This window comes from Fukomys damarensis, unplaced genomic scaffold (genome assembly GCF_012274545.1).
Source record: "Fukomys damarensis isolate Sample0158 unplaced genomic scaffold, DMR_v1.0_HiC HiC_scaffold_20, whole genome shotgun sequence".
In the NCBI taxonomy this organism is placed as follows: domain Eukaryota; kingdom Metazoa; phylum Chordata; class Mammalia; order Rodentia; family Bathyergidae; genus Fukomys; species Fukomys damarensis.
This window is the reverse complement of record NW_022900932.1, coordinates 31612726-31621914: the sequence shown is the minus strand read 5'-3', so window position 1 is coordinate 31621914 and position 9189 is coordinate 31612726. Positions and strand designations below refer to the sequence as shown.

Below are 9189 nucleotides of genomic sequence, written 5' to 3'. Positions count from 1 at the left end.
AGAAGAACACCACAATCTTTTTAGTAATTATGGAAAGAGTTGCACAAAAGTATTTGACAAAACTCAATTCCTCAATGCAATAAACACATTGAGAAAATAAGAAAAATGGCACTAAAATATTACCACAGTCAATTGCATCTATAGAAAATTTCAATAAAATCTATTTAATGATGAAATGGGTACATTTTTTCTAAGGTCAAAAAAAAGTTCAGAACACATTTTAACTTAACATGTACCAGCTGATACATCAAGAAGGAATCACAGATTAAAATACACTTCTGCTAAAGCTAACAATCTGCCTTACAATCTGGAAATGCCACCCTGGTATACTTTCAAAATAAACGGATGCTTGTGTTCACCAAAAATGCCTTCAAAAATACATATAGCAGCATTATTCATAATGGTTACATATTAAAAGCAGCCCAAATGTTAACTTATCATTGCTATTCTTATAAGGAAACAATGTTCAAAGAAAATATCAACATCAAAAAACTGCAACAAAATTTATAATCTCACAGACATAATTTGAATGACAGAAATCATACTCAAAATGAAAGCACACTGTCTTATCGCTTCTCGGCCTTTTGGCTAAGATCAAGTGAAGCACACTGTCTTGTATTTATATGGATTTCTGTAATAGGAAACACTAATCTATTATAATAAAGAAGGAAAGTATACTTATGTTTGCACTATATTTACACATGTGATGCTGTCTGATGTGCAGCACAGAAGCATGGTGAATTGATGAAATATTCCTATTTCTTAATCTGGAAAATGCTTACACAGGTAAAATCTTGGAAAATAATTTATCTGTACACTTAAAAAAATATGCATTCGTGCAATTTAAACTTCAATCGAAATTTAAAAGAGAAGTACTTAAAAACAGAAGTCTTAATTCTGAATTTTTGTCTTTATTCCCTATCCTCAGACTTTCTGGAATAGTACTCCCTGTTTAAAACCTCATGTCAGCATTAAAGGAGTGCTTTGGGAAGATAGATAGAACAGTTAATGTCGACTTCAGTGTGATGCCCAGCTCACAAATATTTTACATGAAGTTTGAACTAGACAAACCCATGTAAACTATTTGCAATACAGGGTACTATAAATCATTATTGCTTTGAAAGAGCCATAGCCCATCAAGCACAAGATGAAGCGACAAAGCAGAACATATCGATTCTTTATCCATGATGTGGTGTTAAATTTAAAGTCACTCAGACATGTAAGTAGTGGGTATTTACTCATGTTGTACCTCCTCTATTAGTCTTCCAAAATGCTGACCTTATGTAACAAAGATTCTGTTCATTGAGAATGTACTTTTTAAGTATCTACAACTTACAAGTACTTTTAGGTTCATGATAAAGAGATGAATGAGCCAGGCATGGTGGTGCATCCTAGCACTTGGGAGGCTGAGGCAGGAGGATCACTGGGAGTTCTAGTCCAGCCTGGGCTACAGAGTGAATTCCAGATCAGTCTCAACTACATAGTGAGACCCTGTCTCAAAAAAATAAACAAAAAAAAAAAAAAAAGGAAAAGAAATGAATGAAACCTTAATCCTTAAAGAATACTTGCTTAATATTGTTAAAAGTTTGTCCACAGCCAAATTACACAATGTTTGAACCAATTTAGATTAAATACTATGTTCACTCTATCAACCTGTGTTAGCAAAAATATTATTAAATCAGTATTATTTCGGAAGAATGTCCCTACTCTTGATGACTCCTACTTTTTCATCCATTGAGCCATTCACTTTCCTCAATCTCTAGCCATGCTTGCTTTAATCAAATTGAAGTTGCGTTCATTCCCACTGTAACACTGCAATATAACTTACCTTGACTGCAGCAGTGTTAGTCTGTTATTTTAACAAATGTCAGAATACTTCAAAAAATGCCAGACTGGTAAAGAAATATTTAAGCATTAACATAATGAAAGAATAGGGGCAACATATAAAGCACATAAATTATATCTAAGATTGAGTGATTAATCTTTAATTCTGTTTGGTATGTGCAGGTATATTGTAGATAAATGCAAAGCCAGATGAAGAAAAAGGCAGTGTTACAAAACAGTGGGTGAAAATGGAATATTAATAGTTCATTATAATTTGTGTAAAAATATCTTGTAAAAATGTGCATCGTGCTGAGGAGCATGATCCACAGTTTACGAGCAAAGGGAGATAATTGGAGGATACCAAATAAGGAAATAATAGGGTCATATTTTAATTCTGATAAATTTCTATAGAAACTTTAGGAAAAATAATATGAGTGGGTAAATAAAAGACTAGAAGATAAACTAAGAAGTTTTAGAAAAGTTATCTAAGTAACAATGGGATATTAAATTTATTTGTGGAATTAGAGACTGAAAGAGATGAGTAGATAACAGAAAATTAATTATTAATCAACATTGGTTCACTTAATTAGTTATTGAAGCAGGAACAAAGATTTGGGGAAAGGTAAGAAAAATTGATTCTCAAGTGGTCAAAGATTAAAATATATCTTTTACCATGCACTAAATTAAAATCCAAGTGGATTAAAGATATAGATATTAAAACAGAAACACTAAACTTGCTGGAAGATGTTAGGTAGAATTCTTGAAGACATTGGCATAGAAAAAGAATCTATGAACAAATCCTCAGTAGCATGGGAACTAGCACAAAGAATCCACAATTTGGCTCTCATCTTTTTAAAAGCCTTCTACACTGCCAGAGAAATAATAAGCAGAGCTAAGAGACAACACACAATGTGGGAAAAAAACGTTTTTGCTATGTTCCTCAGACAAAGGTCTACTACCTAGAATATATAAAGAACTCAAAAACAACACCAAAAAAACCTCAGACCTCCCAAATGTAAAGACCCAATTCAAAGAGGGACATCTGAAATGAACAGTCATTTCTCAAACAATGAAGTAAAAGCAGCAAATAACCATATGAAAAGATGTTTAACATCACTGGTCATTCAAGAGATGCAGATGAAAGCTGAAATTCCATCTCACCCCAGTAGGATGTCTGAAACCACTGTGGAAATCAATATGGAGACACTTCAAACAACTAGGATTACAAGTCCCATTTGACCCAGCCATCCCTCTGCTGAGTATCTTTCCAAAAGAATTAAAAGAATCATACCACAGTGATATATGTGCACCCATGTTTATAGTGGCACACCTTTTAATAGCTAAAATTTGGAAAAAGTGCAAAAGGAGACTGGATAAAGAAGATTTTTTTATACATAAAATGGAGTACTAATCAGCCATAAAGAATGAGAAACTAGAGATACTTATAGCTTAGTGGGTGTACATTGAGGGCATAATTTTAAGTAAAATTAATGTCACATATATGTAAATACTGAATAGTAAAAGTATAAATAAGCATCAAAATGTATAATTGATATTATTTAATAGGGAAAATCTAAAGGAGTAGATGAACTAGGAGGGGTAGGAGAAAGGGAAAAAGGGAAAAGAAAAAATATGTGAAAACAAAAAACATGGAAAGAATGTCTTTGTAAACAGGGAAGGGTCGAGGGGCTGAAGGGAGGGCTGGGGAATGGGGAAAAATAAGAAACAAGATTAGTCATGTAAAGGTACAAGATCCCAATGATGAAAGTAACTGTATTGTGTGCCTAAAATGTACCAATACATTGAATAACGATTAAAAGCCAGAGAGTTATTAATGACCCCACATGTTGCCATTAAGCAAATTGAGCAGTACAGAGTTTCTAAATATATACTTCACCTGAAAATGTTGAATGATTTGGGGGAATTTTTTATTCTATGACATAAGTTAAAATCTGTGAAGATTCACTGATGATGATCATCATGATCATTAGGAATGTGATAAAAGCATTTAGTATTTTGTCACTTTCTGGTCACTGTGCTAAATGTGTTACATAAATTAATATATTTAATTCTCAATCTGTTGTTATTTCTATTAAGGAGAAGGTAAAACTGAGTCATAGCTAAATCAAATTACTTGGCCAGGGCCATAGAACTTGTAAGTAATACAACCTGAGATAGAAGAATCTAAACTTCATTCACTAACCCATAAAGTGGCAAAAATAGAAGGCTAAGGTATGATTAATAGAAAATAGTTTATAAGATGATAAACAAAAATCAAAACGTTGCCTTTCTTGGGCTGATATGTCCCAAGAAGCATGTTAAAGACCATTTTAATTCATTAAAAGCAAGCCTGGTACTATTTTCTAAGCTTATTTTCTTTTCAAATTTGAAAATATCAGTACTAGATATGTACAATTTAGGCAACTAATATTAGAAATGGGACACATATTTTATACCTATCATGAGTTAATTTGATATACTGATTATTAAACTATCACCTAAATGTAAAATTCAGAATAAGAACATTTAAAAAAATTCTACTGTAACCAAAAATATTTTTTAGTTCACAGAGAATCTTGCAGGCAAATGTGGAATTATAATAATTTAGTATGAAATACATATTTTCCTAAATTATTTTTAAGAAGTCATGAAATCAATATGTTTTTATTTCTTAATACATCTATGTATCAAGTGGTAATTTACCAGAAGGGAACAATAAAAAAACTATTTTTTCACATCACTTGTATCATGTCAGTGTTTATTGTAATTACCTTTAATGACTTTAGAGCCAATAAAACATGAGCTGAAATTTGACTAACAATTATGCCATCCTATTTCATTTAATTTGGTTAGTTCAAGCCAAATTTAAAGTTGTCACTGTCAACAAGTGATATTTTATTGAATTCTTCTGGAAAATTGCATTAGTGTTTTAGTTCTAGTAGTCAGCAATGAGATATTCTGTGTCATCTATGTGAGAAACTGAATCTACTAGAACAGTAAAAATTGGATTAATGAGATAAAATTACATAACTGAAAATACTTAGCCTCTGCTCACTCAGGGCCCAAGTTTCTGAGCATTAAAAACCCATTGCATGTTATGACATATCAACTTCAAGACAAAAGTTAAACATTTTAAAAGGTTTGCTTGAAACCAGCATTTTAAACACCACCTACCGGGAGATTGAAACAAAGGGAAGAGTCTTATAAACATCAGCTATTTATTAATAAAAAAATTTAAGAAGGCTTTGTTCTTCTCATAGTTTACTTCATGTACTTTGGTGATTATTCTGTGATAATACAATGTTGACTTCAAATAGTGCATTTAAGAGTGTAATATAAATATGAAATAATATGTTTGAGTCTCTTTTCTTAACATTCTTAATACCAAGAAATCTGTGTTCCTTTTATTAATGCATAAAACTGTAGTGTAGTGTTATCTGGTCTCCTTCAATAAATACAATGTTAAACTCTTGGTGGGGAAACTTCTATTATCTCCTAGGTGGATGGAGCAATTTCAATAGTTATGGCAAAGCAAACACTGTTGTGTGTTGGGCTGGGGACTCAGTGGTTCTGCCACCTGCTTCACAAGGGCCTGAGTTCGATCCCTGATGATATTAAAAAAAAAAAAAAAGACAGTCATGTCCTGTGCTTCAACTAATGAGTCTAAGTATAATTTTTGGCAAATAGCTGAGCATATGAAATAACATGTTTCATAGACTGTGAAGACTATGCAGAGCCTCAACTCTCATGTATACTAAACTTAGATAGGAATCTCTGATAGAAAAAAATAAATATGGACCCAGCAACTAAACAGAGTGGTAATGGTGGAGCCAGGACTCAAAATTAACTTTCTGTGTTAGTTACTCTTCTTTCGTGGCTGAGACAAGATGCCCAGAAGCAAAAGTTAAAAGGGAAAGGGTTTCATTTGGCTTACAGTTAGTAGAGGTTTCAGTCCATAATCAGTTGCCTCCACAGCTGGGATGGTAAACAAGTATCAGAGAGGAGAAACAACATGGTGCCCAAAGGCAGCAAAGGTAACAAGTGACCTTCACTTTCTGCCTCTTTTATCCCATTCATACCTCTAGGATTAGGGTGGTACTGAACCACTTACTTGTGTAGTGGTTTAGTAATCACATGCCCCTAATCCCAGCACCACATCTTCCAGATTCAGCTACCTCTGAACAAGAAAGTCCCACCTCATCTGCATGAGGCTTTAGGGGACATGTAAACAAAAACCTTAACAGATTCTATATTCCAAGCCCATTGTTCTTTTCCATTTTAGTATATTTCCTCAGAATGCATAAACAGTAGAAAATATGGATAAAAATAATTTTTAAAAACTCTAATCCTAATTTTATTGGGTTGATTGATATTGTGGTGAAAGCAAAATGTGTTTAGTCATATTGATGACTCTGCTTATTCAACTATGCATTATACCAGGGCATTAAGTCACTTATATATTCATTATTATGCTTCTCATTTTAATATTTGCCACTGTGTCAGTGAGGCTAGAATTGACTTGCACACAGGAGAGAAAATAAATGGGAGAGTTTTCTGGCAATCATGGCAGTATACCCCAAGCTATCTCTCCTGGTTCTAAACAATGAGCTTATTTTTGAGATCATGAGCAAATATCAGAACTTGTTATCAACTTGTTGTTTGTACATTAGTTTCAGACATCTGTACTCCATGGCCAAATACATGTCCATGAATAATTAGTATTCTTCTGATAAGTTGCTAATGCTCAGGAAAGAATGCATAGTATGTGATCAAATCTTAAAGTTTAGTCAAATCAATTCTAAGTACATCTTTGTTTCTGTCACTATATGTGTTCCAAAATAGACAATCTCTAATGGAACTAAATCTTTGTCCTAGAAGACATGGGGAATATATAAATAAAAATTGAAACAGTAAACTCATGAAAATTTTGATGAAACTGTCTGGGCAAGTAGCCATAAGATGATAATAGTAGTTATTAACTAATACAAAATGAAAGAAAGAATTGCTCACTTTGCACTAGAACTTTACTGAATTTGTCATCTGAAGAACATAATATTGCTCCAACACTGTGAGATGACTTTGACATCCAATGAATAAAGCAGATATCAGTGAATAATGGTAAGGAGACAATAGAAGGGGATGTTGCTCAATAGAGGGAGCATTGTTTTGGAGGATATAAAATCTCATCAGAAATTATTGAAGAAACTTCACAAAAACAAATGGAGGTGATGCTAAGTTGCACAGAATTCTTGTATTAAAAACAGGCATTAGATAAATTAAATTATTAGTAAAGTTGTAACTTCTTAGTACTTACAAGTTACAGTGGTCAGAAGAAATTCATAATATATACAGTAGCCACTGAAATGATTCTTGATGAGTTTGCTATTGGGTAACTTCGCCTCATCATTTGCCGCTCTAAGAAGATACTTATTCCAATTAAACAGCATAAAGGTGTAGATGTATAAGGAACATTTTTAAGATCTGAAAAATCTGTGATTTCAAACTTGTATGTCAAATATGGAAAGAGCACTATATTAATATATAGAAGAGAAGCTGTCAAATGATTTATATCTACAAATATGGGTTCTGTCATCACATTAAATATTGTGATGGAAATTTCCACAATCTACAAAACTGAGAAATGTATCATGCAGAGGTCCCTACCCCCTAAAAAGTTATTCCTAAAATCATACATTGGCTGATAGTTTGGCTTTTTGATACCCCTGGTTTGAAGTTTCAGTAGAGTAGCAATCTGATGAATAGTAAATATATTACTATATCTTTCTCGATCTTACCAGGAATGTGACTTATTTATGTAAGACTGAATAGAAACTCTCATTCAAAATATTTTAATTTTATGGTGAGTTTTTTTTTAAGCTAATCTGTACCTTTTAGAGTTCCTACATAATTACTAAATCTATAAAGAAAGGAAAATTCAACATGGCGATTAACTCCACCATGGAGTCAGGTGGCCTACTTTGAAAAGAAGACTTAGTAGGATGACCTAGTAGAAATGTTATTTTTGTATAATTATAAGGAGTTATTCAAAGATAATAATTCCTTATAATTGTTTTCCATATATATGCTCTATTTTTCAGTGTCTATAAAATGAATTCCTATTTATATATCATATGTATTTTCTATATTACCATAGTATTTTAACTAGTTACAATAAAATTTATGTTCCTCATAAATTGTACATATGTACTCTATTTTGAAGTTTAAAAATTTTAAATGTTCTTTCTTGATTTTATCTAATAGTAGTAAAATATGTATAGGTCCAACAGAGACAGGACCTCACAAATCTGAGGTAATAGATTTCATAAAATGACAAAAATAAATAATATCCTTGGAAAATTTGTCCGTTTTCCTATTTAGTTCCTTTTTATTGGTACAATATTGATAATCACTATTTTTGTATAATAGTTACTAATGCTAAAATATCTTACACAGATTTTTATAAAAGAGCCCTTCAGTTTTGCTAATCGCAGTCCTACTCTTCTAACCAGTGTCAAAGGCAACTTGATTGGCTTGAACTAGGGCAAATTTTACAGATAAGCTCTAAGGTAAACTACAGTATTTTGAATATGTAAATTATTAAAGCATTCCTCAAAGATGGACTGAAAGGGTCTCCCTGGTGTTTAAACATCTGGTACTTCAAATCAGGTGATATTTGTTGGACACCACTCCTTTCTTTTCAGGCTTTATCTTTTGTATGTCTGATTCAGGTCCTATGAATTCTCTGTCCATCTTGTCAGGAGTTTGTTTCCTCTTTCTCTGGGACTCACATTCCCTGCTATAGACCCTCTTGCCATCTCTTTGCCTAGATGAGGAGCTCCTCCATAAGAGATACAAACCCAGAATAGTAGACAAATGACTCCTCTCTATGAAAGGGCCACTCATTCATTTTCCTGGTTTAAGATCCCTGTTCTCTGGTACACTTTATGCTTTGCAACATTGGGTTGTTTATACAGTGCAGACAAGAATCTCTCAGTCACCTATAGTAGTCTCATATCTTAATGAAAAAAAAGTCTTTGTAAATAGGGAAGGCTGGAGGTGATGAAGGGAGGGCAAGTGTATGGGGAAAGATATAGAACCAAGATACACCATGCAAAGGTACAAGATCCCAATGATGAATGTAACTGTACTGTACACCTAAAAAGTACCAATAAACTTAATGAAAAAGAACTACTGACAAGTGTGTTGAGTGTCTAAGAAATATTTTGAGCTCCTTTTGTTAAATTTCTCACCTGTAACAATATGATGCCAAAAAAAAGTATGCAACATTTTTCAGAGCTTTTTTTTTTCCTTCTATTATTCTGGTGAATTTTATCTAACTAGTAATATTGGATCCAATGTCAGATA

General features: G+C 32.6%; 1 pseudogene; it reads left to right on the top strand.

The window, feature by feature from the left end:
- The first annotated feature begins 568 nt into the window (after window positions 1-568).
- LOC117287082 lies at window positions 569-719 on the top strand (annotated as a pseudogene).
- Window positions 720-9189: the final 8470 nt, after the last annotated feature.